The sequence below is a fragment of the Varroa jacobsoni genome, unplaced genomic scaffold, assembly GCF_002532875.2.
Source record: "Varroa jacobsoni isolate VJ856 unplaced genomic scaffold, vjacob_1.0 scaffold_746, whole genome shotgun sequence".
Lineage (NCBI taxonomy): Eukaryota > Metazoa > Arthropoda > Arachnida > Mesostigmata > Varroidae > Varroa > Varroa jacobsoni.
Window position 1 is genome coordinate 1 of NW_019213648.1, and position 12,752 is coordinate 12,752.

Sequence of the window (12,752 nt, forward strand, 5' to 3'; positions counted from 1 at the left end):
AGCCTACAAATGTTTGCAGTATACACACGATGCTCCCTTTTACTCAAATCAGTTGATCGTTGAAATTACTTTGATTATATCAATCGTCATGGACGAAACATTCCCAATATACGCAAAACACTAGATAGATATATTGATAACTTTGAAATATTCGAACCCATTAGCTGTCGTCGCAGTTACGTAAGCATCCAGACTAAGCATACAAAACAAACACACGTTCCTACAACAGAGACTAGAACGCCTGACGCGTCACCCCTTACTTTTCTGTTTTCGTAGCGATTTTATTAAAATGGCCAATTTTTAATCTGTGAAAGATTTATCAGACTCATTCCACCGTCGTAACTCGAATTTTATTAAGTTTATGTACGGAAAGCTACGCCCGTTGTTATCGACAATAGTAGCCTTACTACATGACGGCAAAAAAAAACCTTAGGGGAAACTAAAGCGCCAAGAAGCGTGCGTACAAAATAGCTAGAATTATATTAATATTTCATGTATTTGCATTTCTAGTTTCTCCCGATGTGAATTTTCAACTTCTCAACTCAAAATAGAAAATCATACTTTTTTAAATTTAAAGATTGACAAGTTACGATTTTGAATGAAACTGGTCTCATTCGTCATGAAGGACGAGTACAAGACCAACGTGAATATTTTATATAAAATAACAACTATGCAATCGGCTCGTTCAAATCAGCCTTTCTAGATACTACGACGAGCTGTGGTTTAAAGAACAGCAAGCGCCCTTATTTAAGTAAAACTACAAAATTAACACTGATATATTTATTTTAGTAGCCGACAACATATGGCCTGATACGGAGCAGGCCGTGACACGGTTCGAACACGGCATAATTTACTTCATCTACTCAGATAGAAATTTAAGCTAACTAAATGAAACGGCATTAAGAACCAATCTACTTTAATTTCTGCTACGGCAAACTATATCATTAGACATGCAATGAAGAATCATGGGCAGCTGCACCCGGACATCTTGTAAATGCGACTATACATATTGTAAGCAAGTGCTTAAAACACACCGAACAGTCTTAGCACTACCACTGGTTTCCATTTTCCCCCTAATACCTATAGTTTTGTTAGTATGATTCTTCACTTTCGAAACATTTTGCTAAACTACACTAGCATACCATGAGGTTTTCCATAGTACCACAAGTGCCTTTTGTTAAATATTGATCATGTATCCCAGTGCTACGTTAGGATGTTCGGAAAACTACCAAATTTCGTGTGGATCTGACCGAAGCAACGGTGCAACCCATCATGTCTTCGGGTAAAATTAGGTCAACGCAAAATCCATTAACGAACGGTGTCTCTCTATATATGTATATTATCGTATTGTTCAATTAGCATCGTTAGTAATTTATCATGTAGGTATGTATTCATTTTAAATATATCGAAAATAGTCTGCGGGTTTAAGTTAATTCTTCCTATGGCACATATAGACTGAAGCTAGAAATATTACTCCCGCATCACCATCTCAAATGTATGACGCTCGCGTTAGCTGACAACGAATGGTTCAGCAGCGATGCTTGTAGTTGCATCGACGGGACCGACGCCAAAAAACTGAATAGTGACGCCGGCGGTGGCGGCGTAGGACGATAGAATAAGGTAACGAAATAAACTAAAGTGTACATGATCTATATTTTCTGCTGTAATAATTTGCTCGTAGCATTGCAAAGCTCTTTAAATGTACGTTCTTAAACAATGGCCCGACTAGAAAAGGGCTTTCGTTTTATCTACGCGTAACAATAGACCAGAAAATGACTCAATCAAGCAACGTGCATAAAAGATAATGGCTACTTGAGCATGGATAGGCTTAGCGGGCCTAAAGGGGGCCGCGTTTTAACCAAATAAAGGAGCGGTTTATTGTGAGTCGTATATTATATCTATATATATTATATCGTAATCGTAGAAATCGAAAATAACGACCATTCAGTATGAGACGACATACGAAAAGGATAATCTTACATATGTACCAGTGTCAAAAACAGGGGTAGTATTTTTAAACAGAATGTGGCGGAATTACTAAAAAAGACAAAAACAAATTTATTCTTCTTTGTTACATAAAAGAGCAGAATTCATTAGTACGATTAACACTGCGTGAATGTCCGTGGGTCCAGACATTTAGTTTTGATTACAAACACGTTACATTCACATCTTGGTTCCCAAATGGACCACTCTAACGGAAAAAATAGTGGTAGGATGATCTACTGTAAATCAATGTTACATTTTTTTTTATATAATAGCTTTTTAGAACATGTTTTAGCCACCTTTTAATCGTAAAGCGAGAGAGAGTGGCGGTCATATAAGTTAGGAAGTACAATTCCGTAATGGGAAAGCCCCTTATTGGAAACCAGGATGCCCCCGTACTGAGTCTAAACTAAAGCCTAATAGTGGTCTGTTTGAAGCTGAACGCATATTTAGAGACGTCACTCACAAAACTGGTCGTTTTCGCCCAGTTTTTCGTGTTATCAAGAAACCCTTTTGCTTAGTTGAGTTTTTGAGCAGTGTTAGTTATGAGGCGTTAGTCATTGATGCTTAAAGCCGTTAACAAAGATGTAATTTTTCATGTGACTTTGATATGCCGAGCGTTGCCACTATTAAGGTGGCAGAGGTCCGATGTGCCGTACCCGGTAGCACATGTTGGACAGGCACCGAGAGGTAAGCTCTATCTTACCAGAACGCTACACATGTATTGCTCACAACAAATAGGACTTGGTGTGGTAGTCTCGAAGCCGACACACGGTGAGTATTCAATGTAAGCATCTTCTATTTTATCCTCCAGATACACTGATTAGGCTTGAACGCCATTACGTACTGCTATGTGCCCAGCGTCCGCAGCTGTATCGCAAGGTGCAGCCAGGCGCTCGTCGCAATGCACCGTCCGAAACAAATCAACTTATCGAGGCACAGATTCGTTAGGGCAACGCACGTGTCCAATAGCAAAGGTCTAGAAGAAAATAGGCCCAGTCAGATTAAGCCGTAACAAGTCGTACCGAGCATATTCTCGATCACGACGACGGGACTAGAGCGCACTGCTGACATCTAGTAATAGCACTAGCATTTTAGTTGCCTCATTTAAGGCACTAAAGTTTCTGACCAGTGCGCAACAATACCCCCAAGCGACCGGCCTTATCAGCTTCCAGCGCAGCTGTGTTGGCTCTGTGGCACACCCTTGTCGCAATAATGTCAGAAGTCGGCACCGACCGCCCAGTTAACGTAAAAAAGCTCGGTCAGCAAACGATAGGACTTTGTAGTCATATTGTCCGCGCATCAACTATAGTAATCTGTTTTCGCATAACTCCAAAGTGGCAATTGTACCAGTTAAATAGGGGTGCTTGAATTAGCGGATAAGCATCGCTCAGTTGTCTGGATGTCGGAACGTATGGAAATGTCCACCTTGTTATACATACATAATGTAGTAATTATGCAGGTAAGAACAATTTTAAATATATCCATTGCCACAGCAGTGCGAAACTTGAGTTAGATGGCATCTTTACAGTATACTTACTTGGTACGCAGTAAAGATCGGTATGGTGCAGTTTAGATAAAGCTATAGTGGGTCTACTTTCAATGTATAAAATAATTTTCAAAAGTTGAACACAATTACAAAAAGTCAAGGGCTTCAGGGCTTGTGACGTACTGCGTTGCGCGCTCAACTGCACTCAGCTCATATTGCTCAGATTGATGCCCTTTAATTTGTATCGGTCAGCGACTATTTCTTTATTGGCGCGTTGAAGATTTATCCCTTATGTCTAGATTGTGACGAGTTACAATGTACGAATGGCACGTTACCAGACGCTTTAACGTCATTTTAGCTCAGAGATAAGTAAGCGACATCGACTGCATGTCAAGCACACCAACTTCAGCATTGTTTAATGGCGTAATCGCCATTTTCGTCTAGGGAACGTTAGTAGACGCATAAAAAGGAAGCCATTGAATCTAGTTTGTAATACGTAGATGTACACTCATTTTCTTGTGTACGACGCAACGCATATCGTTTGTGTTCAAGCATTTCCGCACTGAGCTTATATAAATCAGTGTCGAAGAGGGCAATATATCTATTATAGTTTATTTACACACCTTTTCTGCAAGTAAAATCATGCCTTTGGCTACTGCGAATCAGCGCCTAAGTTGAGTGGGCGCGCGCCCTGTATTGGGGTCACCAAATCCGACCCCGCATATTCTACAAACATACAACGATCATCGTGCGTTTTTTATCACGACGGTTTTATAACAGATTGACCCAAGATTTGGCTCAACGTGCGTTGGACTGAACACTCGCAGTTTCCACGAAAGGAACACAAACTTGCACGAAATGGTTTTTGTTTGTGGAACGTCAGCCTGGAAGGAAATCGTGCTGATGGCATCTCCAACTTCTGGCTTGATCAATCAATCTTTAAAGGGAATTGTTAGTCAGCTCGATGAAAAGAGCTCACTTGCGTCCACTAGAATACCAATATGTACAGCATATATACAGCATTCGCATCGATACAATGATATCTTGACGGTTTGGATAAAGCCAGTAACACACCCATTATCAGAAACAGTCCAGAAGCATCACAAGGACAAAATTTCATTCATTCATCATCGATAGCGCGGCTTACGTGAACATGCTAGATAAAGCCTTCTGTTACGAGAGGCTTCAACAATAAGCCAAGTGCAGAAAACTTAGTGACCTATACCTGACATATTGTTATAACAGACGATGCGAGTACGTACCGGTGCGTCTATACTTGTACCGGGCAGACTGGCTTACCAAACATTGGCACCGTCATAAATATTTTTCTCGACATGTTTTCTTAATAATATTAGCCACGGTTTAGGCGAAAATACGAAGGTGTCGTGTAATGGAGGCCTGCGGAGATTTGAAATCTTTGCTACCGTATTTTGATGTTTGAATAGATGAAAGTAATCGTATAGATTTTGTAGACCTCAATTTTAACTTCGAACCTAATTTGTTAGGAATAGCGTGAGCCCATGTATATCACGTGGGCATAACCATTTAATGATTACGCTCTACCTTTGCCAGAGGGTTGTCGACTTTGGATCAGAGGTTACTGATATGGTGTTAATACACGCTGAACAGCTTCCTCAGAAACCTGCCTGATATGCTCATTAACTGAATGCGATTGTTCCGGCATGAGTCGGCATCTACGCAACCTGCCTCTGGAGTCATATTCGCCTACTCTCTAAGACAGACACCTAGTACTTCATTCAATATATAATTTTAACTCTAAAGTAATGTTCGTTCGAGATGCACGTGCTGTGCTTATATTCTGGTAAGCGATGTCTTGATTGAGTAACTTTCTGAACCTGCTTGTAAACTAAGTGATGCAAGAGTGATCAGATAATCAAAATACACAGCATATAATAACTGAGATCGTAGCAGCAAGGCTGTTACGATCTCAGTTATTATACTTGATTGAGAACTCACACGCCATATTCCTGTACATAATCGGCTACTACCCAAGCCGCCCAGACGACAAATACGTTGTATTGGCTCCACACATCTCAGTGGTGCCCCACCATAGCATCCAGCTTCTCAGCTTGAGCGAGACTTGAAGTAAGGGATGATTCAATATCTTCTGACTGCGACTAAGTAATAGTAGTCCGCCAGTCTGATCGTGTCGCTTCACACGGCCTGTAAAGTATAAATAGGGCCTTGTTTTTTTAGAAATCGAGAAGCAACTCGGTCCTCCCCTACGGCCTCGTTTTCTCATTCCCTGGGAAGACACTTATGTCAACCCCGCGAGTGCGTATAGCTACGTCGTTCCGACAGCCTACTGGGAAGTGCTCCTTGCGGTCTGTTTATAAAGTCAACCGGTATGCCTCAACTGGATTGTAGTAAAGAATATAATTACGCACTCTGTCTGCACTACGGTAGAATACGTGTCACTAAACAAAAAAAAAGAAGTTTACCTTTTCATGTTGATCTTGGCTTAACAACAAATTGTCAACTTATTTAGCAAAGCTAAAAATTCCTATTTTTATTAATAATGTTTGTGTCATACACACGTTCGTACATGAACACCGCAGTTCATCCATTGAAAACACGACGTAGTCGCAGGCACCTGACGTAATGTATAGATCATTGAGAATCGTCATAAGCAAGAAACATCAAACGAGTAACTGACGAACCTTCGTGTTCGTTGGAACGTCTCACAGTAGCTTCGTTCCGTACATATAGTGATTTAAGTGAATTTAGTCCTAAACGAACGCCGCTTGGTACTGTATTTAAACGTCACTGCACCTGTTTTCTACTTTGAGACAAGCTATCATGTTGAGTCATTCATTCAGCGCCCCAAATACACTGGATAACCCCAAGGATGATTTTTCTTCAAAGGCTGATTTTGACCTTCTCAATTTCGAAATTCCATAATTATCTCGACGTTTAGAGACTGTCATACTATATTACATAATGTTTAGCATATGATGAAACTAGTAAGTCTTATTTTTGTCGTAATGATTGTAATTTGATGAGGAATGATTAAGTGGACTCTTCAGATGTTTCTCTGTCCTTTCAAAGAGAATCGCTTGTGCAGAGGGGTTACCGAAGCATGTAATCGCCTTTGTCTTTCCCTTGGCCAACACAGTCAATCGAAATATTAACACATCAGCTCGCTTCGATGTATTGAGGTCTTTCACCGATACTGAGCCGGCGAAACAGAAGCAAACATTATTTTAGTTGCTACCGTGAGTCACAATCGTAAAAACGTTGTCCGACATCGTCAATGAGTAGCTCTGATAACTTCTTCCAAGCCAAAGGTAGCAGTGGCATTTACGCTGTACCTCATTATCTTCAATGTGTTATATATGTACGTATACACCAGGTTAGAAGACGTCTTTTGGGTTTTTTTTTTACCTATATCTGTGGCATGTGTAAACTCTGTTAATTGAGTATCTGAAAAGACACTGCCAGCACTTAATTGTAAATTTGTTTTACTGAAAAATCGGTTTGAACCTGGTTGGGCCTAGTGGCATTGTGATAGGACAATTATTCACATACAACAGGAGGCAATTTTATTTCTAAAGTGTTTTGCGCTTGACATACGTGTCAAAATAAAAATTATACATTCTGAAAAACCTTATTAGTGTAACACGTCTGGCTTTGTCCTGACCAACTTTAATAAATAATAGTAACATTAGTTAGCATTAATAATAATATATCGCTATAGCCGTTAAAGAACAATAAAAGGCAATATTACAAAAGTCCGTCTAAGCCTTCAATCGACCTGAGCTTTTCTTTTAAAAAAAAGTGTTGCTCTGAATCTGAAAAATAGCATTGCTTCTAATGCAAGCCTTTTTTGAATGGAAAACACATGGTCTGCACAGCCACTACCTAGATACGCACCGATCGTGACTGGCTTTGTCATTCCGTAGTGTACTAGAAATAATTACTGATACTAATGCAATAACCAAAAATGATTTTATGATATGTAATTGACCGTGTACCGGGAACTACTAGAACTGCGGATCAACCCCCTGACCCATTTTAGAGTATTCCACCCAGAATGCTTAAATTGGGCCACGATTTTCGCACTAAATCAAGGTGCAACGCGGTCCAGAAAGCTATTTGCCGAAACTTTACTTCCACTAAATTAGCATACAAATTAATGTAATATTTTTCAGCTACCCGCCAGATAACTTCACAGCTAGAAGACAAGATTCGAAACTACTCAAAGTATTTCTTGTTATACGAAACTGGGTACTCTTCGAAAAACTGCATTTCGCCGTCTGTTGTACTTCGTCCGGGAAGGACGGCTGCAGCTATGTTGTGTGATTTGAGATAGCACTTAGGCCATTCATAAACAACAAAAAACTAAACCCGATCCTGAATGTATTCCATGTTTTTTAATTCGTTAAAATTGACTTCGTGAATAGTACATGAGGAGCACAGCGTCACAAACGGTTGTTGCAGCAACAGACGCCTTTAATCAGTAGTCCACGCAAAAGTTAAAATATTCATTGAATTAACGTCTGCGTAAATATTCTAATCTATTTTTTTTAGCACACCTAAAATTAAAGGTCGAAAATAGCGATCAGTATGCATTGCGGAGTATTTATGACATACGTTAGTTAGCCGTCGGAAAGGGTTTGATGATGTACAGCTCCCAGATCAATTTTTGCCGGCGTGTCGATCTTTGTGCAAGAAACTTTTTTTCGCTATTTAACATTGAGCACGACGCGCAATTAGAAAAAACAAAATGAAGACCTACAGCAAACTGTCAACGAATCGTTGGTTAATGCCACAAAGCTTTTCAACTACATGCAAATATGTTATAATTGGTATTTCGCAGAGTATAGTTTGTATTAGCAACTAACATAGCGAAGTTTTTTTTACACTAATAGTGCAGTATACTCGGCGGAATTTGTTGAAATCCATCATTCGAGACTCAATCACAACTAGACCGACTTGTTGGATCAACATAACCATAATCGATAGGAACGCGCTTTGTTGGGGCACCCTTGTGCTCATTGGTCGTCAGCTTTGCTGTCTGTTAGCGCTCTGCCTCTCATAGGCTTCTTCGCTTCATCGAATCGAAGGATGTCCAGAAGTTCCGACGGTGTATCCGAAATGGGCAGCTAACTTCATCGATGGCACTTCGCATCATCAGAATCTTCCTTTTGCTGCATTCTGCTTGTCGTCGATCTTTTGTCGCCCGCAAAGGCCAAGCATACGCTCCTAGTGGATGAGTGCAGATAATAAGATAAGAGGTTGTGAAGGCATACCGGTAATGCGAAGTACATGTTTGGCCTAGAAGCATCACGAACGTCAACAACAGATGCCTCTACAACATTGCGCCGGTTCTGTATGTTACTTCATGACCATGTACGGTGTGTGTGTCCATCGATTGACAGACCGCACCACTACGAGCTTCTTGCAAGAAACAAACTTGTCCATAGATTCAGGATCCCCACGCTTATCCTCACTATACTGTCTCTGGAAAAACAACCTATCATCTACTTGAAGTCTACTGCCTTCCGACTATAGGAAGCCACATGTGTGGGAGAAACGTCGTCCAGGGCTTACCGATCGAGAAGCCTTATGGTGAGCACGGCGCCCGGTTCCTGTACATATTTTCTCCTCATGCAAATATGTCTCGCTACACGCTGTGTCTACGTGCAGTATTTAGGAATACGACACAGTGATCATGCTAGAACACCCCACGAACAGCAATGAATCATCCTTTCACCCAATTTGGTAGCGGCCAGCTTGCGGAGTTCCGACTTCTCAATAGCGGCAGCAACAAGCCTGTCGTTGATTCGACCAAAGCTTAGTGAAAGTCATATCACGGCACAGATTTGGATTACGAATGACAAGTAGATACTCGTTTAAATGGCGGATGGAGCCGCAAAGGTCAGTTCTATGTGCACGCGCAAATCAACAGCCACATTAAGATGGATGCGTTTTATGAACGACTTTAGCCTTACACGGTTCTCTAGAGGGCAGTAGCGTTTCTCAGAGATATGGTTGTAGCTTACCGGACATCTGTGATATGTACTATCATCACCTTTAATCTCAACTACCACTAGTACTGTTATTATAAACTATAAGAAATGATTTAAGTAACAGAAAGAAGGGCAGCAGCAGTGAAAATCGCTAGACGCTCTATTCTCAGAAGAGCGTCCTGCGTCTGTGAGGTGCATGTAGGGGTGATCAGAAGGGATCGTATTTGTTTATGAGTATCAACGCTGTTTATGTACGCCCCCGTGACCTTTCCGTGCGTATGGCAAGAGCGTTTGACAAACAAGACATTGTGATACTTCGTAGACGGTCACTGCAGTGGCAACAGCGTCGGTACGCCGTCGGAACAGCTCCTAGCTTGTGACTCAGAAGAGAGAGGAAGAACGGACTAAAGGGAAAGGAGAATGGGGGAGCAGCAGGAACGCCGGACATAGAGAAGCCTAGTGACTGTCTGGCCTGGTCGATAACCTCATCACTACGCACGTTTTGGCGTGGCACGTCTTGGATAGCTTGTGGATATAGCAGACGAAGTAGCCATGCTGCTGATTTAATGTATGTTTAGAATGTGACGGCATAAAAGTAGATAGTTGTGGCTGGAGCTTGGACGGCGCTGACAGCTCCACAGATGGACAATACGATCAGACGTTAAGACTGCGTTGCCATTCGTACTGGAGATAAGTTAGCGTGTTCTATTTCTATTATGTGTCTACTAACTGGCTATTTGTGTAACTAAATAACTGAAAACTGCCCTTTGGCTAATGCAAAATCGGGGCTTGGGCAAAATAGGCTCCTGCAAGATATTATTTCGGTCTACCGTCTAGATTTCGGATATTCGAAGTACATGTAAAATTGTATTTTTTTGCCATGATATCTAGTGCGGGACGCATCAGGTTGTAATATATATAAGACCAAATGCGAGAATGACCTTGTACAAAATAAAAAAGGATTATTTGAAGTACGAAGGACCTGCTGTGTTCTTTTCAAACCATCCAACGCTGAAGACTTTCATATGTAACTCGAAAAAGCGACCTGAATAAACTAGTGTGCTACCACTAGTAAACTAGTGGCGCCTCTCGCGCGAATTACAAGACAAAATAGACTAAAAAAAAAAGGTTCGTCACATTGTTCCGATAATCTAGGTTTTTTCCTTGCGAAAGGAAGTTTATTCGGTTTGAATAATTGAAAGAAGTAATTGACACAGCTCAACTTGCTAAGTAGCTCCAGTTTTACTTGTTTAGTTTTTTTTTCAAAGATATTTTTTTGTATCTCGAAAGCGTAGTCGGTAAGGGGATTCGATGGGGCAACATTTATTTAAGCCCACCGCTGAAGACAACCGTTATCAAGGAAGAAAAATAATTACATTCGCTCAAGGCTTCTTTATATCGTGGCCTATTGGGCCAACTTAATATTTAAAAACATAATGACTAAAGACACTTACATCATTTACTCGTATATTAAAGGATCAGATAAGGCTAGAGGTAGAACTATGAAGGCCCACAATAATTTTATTCCAGGTAATATTCATTCAACAAAGCTAAAAAGTTCTAACTCTGGCATAACTAATTATCCATGGTCAATCATGATCCCTGACAAGACGGAACGTCTGCAAGCGACCTATAGCAACTAGTTAGTCTATAGTAATTTGTTAAGTTCTATAAAAGAAAACCCGTAAACAGGGCTTTTCAAAGTATCAATACCATGCTTTATATATATATATATATATATATATGCACAAATATATAATCGTACTGAAACTAACGGTGCTCCGATGCAGATTATTTCTGTCAGTATGTCTATCAACTGAACAATTAACTATTTCGTACCTACTCAAAATCAGTGGTCCAAATGGCCCCCAAAGACATCATGTTACGTAACCAAGTCTTCTGAAACGTAATTTCTTTTCTATCTGTTCTGTAAGATATAACTATTGAAAAAAACAATCAATCTTGAAGGATATGTATTTCTACTTTAGCATTAGCTTCTTCGCGCAGTATGCTTATTGCAACAACTTGTTGTATTGGTTTTTTTACTCTATTAATTTCTAAAATATAGAAAATACTTGAGTGGCCTAAACAGTCCCAAATTTTGAAATGTAATAAAAGAAAATCCAGTAATCCGATTCACACTGAATTTCTGACCTTTGTGCGGCTTAAAGATATCGACACTTCGGTGATGTTCACTTTCAAAAAAAAAAAATATTGATTTATCAGAAACAAAATGGCGGCTCACGTTCGTTATGTATCGTTTTTCTCTTAGAAACTAGTTTGCTTCGATCACATCTTCTATATTAAGTAAAATCTCGGCTTTCTCTGATTTGTTTGGTGAAATCGTTTTAGGTATTCTAGTTTAATTTCCTCCTGGCGTTAGCTTGTTGTATAAGAAAAGCATACAGAATTCAGAGTTCCAAACAACAATCATCTTTGACCTTAATAGCAACCATAAACAAACAGAAGTACAAAACAAAGAAAGTAATCGGCTACGAGCAATCGTTCTACTATGTTGTGATGTAGAAGTGCACACCGATAGGTGGTTAAAACTATATAAGTGAACTTTGTTTTTGGCTCACTCATTCGAGGTACCTATATATGCACTGGTCTTTTCTACTCGTTTGGCCTTACGTTGCCTCACGTTGCGATAAATGTTGAGAGGGCAGAACTTCCTCTTACTGTCTAGGTCGTCAGTTTAGGTATCCTATCGAGGCGTCCGAACGCTCCGCTGATAAGTGTTCTACTGCTCTTTTTAACGTTACTCTGTGTCGCGTCTCGTCTGATAGTTTTTTAGGTTGTTACTGTCGCCATCCATGATATCCGTATCGAGCCTGAACAAGAGCAATCGGCTGTGCGACATAATGACAGCTCATGACCACATCCTTGGAACAATGCCATTTAGAAATAACGGTTCGAGCCTCAGTTAACGTGCTTTTCTTCAACGTCCCTCCCGGTGTGTGATTGAACCGGCGATTAAATCAGTACGAATACTATATGCCTATATTTTCATTTCCGATTTGTACGCATACGTGTAGATTCGTCTTACTGTACAAATTAGATACGAACGCTTTTTTTATTTAAACTGAACCTTTCAAACGTCCATAGTTGAGCGACTTAAGAGACCCCGCCACATCAATGTTCATAAGCATAGAGTGAGCAACGTATTTTTGCATCTTGCAAAGTTACATAGAACCTCCGAATATACATTTTAAACTATGCACAATTCAGTCAAATAAAAATCATAGTAATAATTGTAACAACATTATGAGAACAAGGGCCATTTA